Source organism: Atta cephalotes (assembly GCF_000143395.1).
Source record: "Atta cephalotes unplaced genomic scaffold scaffold00035, whole genome shotgun sequence".
NCBI lineage: Eukaryota > Metazoa > Arthropoda > Insecta > Hymenoptera > Formicidae > Atta > Atta cephalotes.
In genome coordinates this window covers 1796860-1800434 of record NW_012130099.1, presented here as the reverse complement: position 1 = coordinate 1800434, position 3575 = coordinate 1796860, and positions in this window count along the sequence as shown.

Below are 3575 nucleotides of genomic sequence, written 5' to 3'. Positions count from 1 at the left end.
TATTCGAGAATTAATATTATTATTTCAAATATAACTTCCTTATTAACAAATTATTCAGCAGAGATTCAGTTTCTGAACTACTCGGCAATATATATAATCGTTAAATAAATTGACAGAAATAAGAATAAATTAAAGAATAATTGAGAAATATAAAATTGCAGTTAGATGAGAGAGTCGCTAAAAAAAAGTTTAAATAAAAGATAATTAGAAACTTATAAACATATTATTATATTCAAATTTCTATCCGAAAGCTAATTATGTATTTATTATTACTTTAAGTTTTTTTCTTTCTTATTAATAAATTATATACATGTAAATTATATACGTCTTTCGTCTTTTTTATAATTATCAGAGAAAAGAAGGGAGTTATATATGAAATACTAATGGATGTTCATGCGACATACTTTTTTTAGTACAAGTTTGCTAAATGCAGAGTTACCAAATATGCTAAAGACGAAAGTTCTTGGGAAGAACAAACGCAATAACTAAAAAGTAGAAAAGAATGGAATAGAAGAGAGGATATGGAATACTATTACTAATACATATGTAGTATAACTTTACACGTCGAATATATGCACGCACATATTATTTTCGTTAACAAAAGAGGGTAAATTTTCATCTTTTCGTGATCGTTTTATTTCTACATACATTTTCTTATACGTATATTTTTCTTTGTGGAAATCGAAAGTTATTATTATTATTATGTTTATAAGAAAAATTGGTTCGTTGATGTAAGGAATAAAATTCTTATGTAACGCCTTGTACGGCGTTTTGAAATATGTTTAACAAACTTTTTAATTGTCAATATTCAAGAAAAAATTGTATGTACATTGAAATAAAAAAAGTCTAAAATCCATAATCATATTGTTACAAAATAATTAATTATGCTTCAATCATTTAAAAACTAATTCAGAAAGTTGGATTAAGAATTCTGAATTAGTTTTTAAATAATTAAAACATAACTGACAGCGATTCCGTAACAACGTGATTGTGGATTTTAGATTTTATTTCAATGTACAATTTTTTCTCGAGTATAGACAATTAAAAAATTTTGTAACATATTTCAAATGTCTCAAACGTCCACTCAACTTTGTGTTAACACAAAATATGTTAGAAATAACATAAATATTAAGTAAAAAAATTAACATAAGAAAATAATACACACTTTATAAGCAAATTATGGAAACATTAATTTTTAATAAAATTAACATTTATGATATTTAATAGAGTATTTTATTAATTTATCTCAGAATTTACATTTTAAAACGCATTACTTTTATACTATTTATCCATTTATTCATAAATTTTGTTAATTGACTCTAAGAAATGTTTTTTAATTTAACACAAAATATTTAAATAACATAATCACATTATATTAAATTAGCACTCAAATGTTAAAAATTTAATACAGAATTTTAACAAAGACTTGAATGAACACAAATACAAAATATTTTTACTGTGCAGCGTCATTATTGATTATTTTTAGTTTCCGAAAAATGAAGAAAAAACCATAAGAAAATATAGAAATAAAACAATTCCCAACAAAACAAACGATCGCGAAAAAAGTTGTAGTTCTCCTTCAATTCGATTATATTATTTCAAAGAGCACATTCAAAGTCCCAAGCTGTAGAATAAAATTATAAAATCTGTACCAATATACTTCTCAAAATGAGTTAAACAATCTGTAAAACTGTTTGCAGTTGTGTAACCTAATCTATAAAATTAACATGCAGCTTTTATGCAGCTTAATACGATAAACACCAATTAGTGGCCACGTTATAACATCTAAGCAGCTATATAGAAGTAATTTTGACAATTGCTTTCAGAATGCAATACAAACTATACAAGAGATATCGTGATATATTCCACAATTTCCCACTTATTCTATGACCGCCTTTTTTTCTCTATATTTTACGTACTTCAATTTCCGTTACTGTTCTTTTATTACTTTTAGAGTGCTCCAGTTTTTGCCACAATGCAATTCTTAAATCCATTCTACAATTGCGTAAACGTAGTTGTAAAGGGTTGTAGTTACAAAAATTGATCAATCATAATCGAATATTTTCCTCATATTCGATTGTAACTGATGAAAGATTATTCAACTGTAATTGATCATCAATTCTTATAATTTTCCTACAAGCCATTACCTAAGCTTAAGTCGTAAGAAATTGACCAATCATAATCGATTATGCTTCTCACATTCGATTGCGATTGGTCAATTTCTTACGACTTAAGACTTAAAACTTAGGTTTATTGTAGAATGCACTTAGGCTCGATTGCGCCAATGTTACTTTAACTTTGAGCGAGGCTTAAAATTCTCTTCATCTTTGCCTCTCTCTTTCTCTTTGAAAAAGAGAGAAAGAGAGTTTTCAAATCAAAATAACGTGGGTGCAATTGGGCCTTAATAGCTTACTGTAAAAAGCGCATTACTACTTACAACTCTTTAACTTTAATCTGTTCCATTCTGATTGGCTGAATTCTTCAATTTAATTCGCAAACCTCAATCTCCAATTTGTGGTGTTAAGCGTTGAAATATCTCAAAAAAGATCGGTATTCATAGTCAGTTCTTATTTCAAGACCGTCTTAAGTAATGTCTTAAGACGCTAATGCGATCCTCTTACTGGTTCGTAACATCTCAAGACAGAACTTAAGATGGTCTTGAAAAATCGACTATGAATACCAGCTTTTGATTGATTCGTGACATTTTAAGACAGTCTTGAATATAAGACTATGAACATCAACCAATGAATACTGGCTAAAGTTTCGTTTTTTGTTTCGCGATGTACGTGAAAAGACAAGACAAAGTGGAACTCACCATTCGATGCTCCTATATCCCCTGAGGCAGCAGTGAAGAGCCTTGAACGCACCCACGTTCGCATATTCCATAGTAACGACCTCCTTCGTGAAGCTCAGACCGCCCGGTAAATTGTCGTACTTGTGTATCGAGCAGTAATCCTTAATCTCATTGCCGAGACTGATGGTCGACAGTATCGCGAGCGCGATAACGGCCTGCAACTCGCTCGTCGACATTCTCATTTTCGCGTTCGTCATATGTTGCACCACTTTTTCTCGTTTAAACGATCCACACTTCCGACACACTCGCGAATATTCGCCCGATATCTAGATAACGACGTTTCGAGAGTATCGGGAATCCCGTCGATTGCGCGAAACTCACCTATCGTGCGTAAATTCACACAGTTCGCGATTCACCTCGTTACGTTCTCACAATTCGCGCATCGTCGCGCCATCGAGGCTCGCGACGAGTTCACAACAATGCAACATACCGCCGAGGACCCGCAAGTCCGCGTCATACGTTTCCTCCGAAAGACACACAACACTCTATTCACGGATCCGCGAACGTCGCGTCGCGTCGCGTCGCGAACCGTCTGAACTCCGCTGCGCAATCGCGCGAAGTTGGTGACGAGCCGAATTCGAATTCACGCCGAACGTCGCGCCAACGGATTTTCTATCGCGTCTCACGCGACGAGATTCGGAATTCGCGGAAGTCCGAGTGCCGTATCACCACGGCGGCAGTAAACAATATCTCTCTCTTTCTCTCTCTCTCTCTCTCTCTC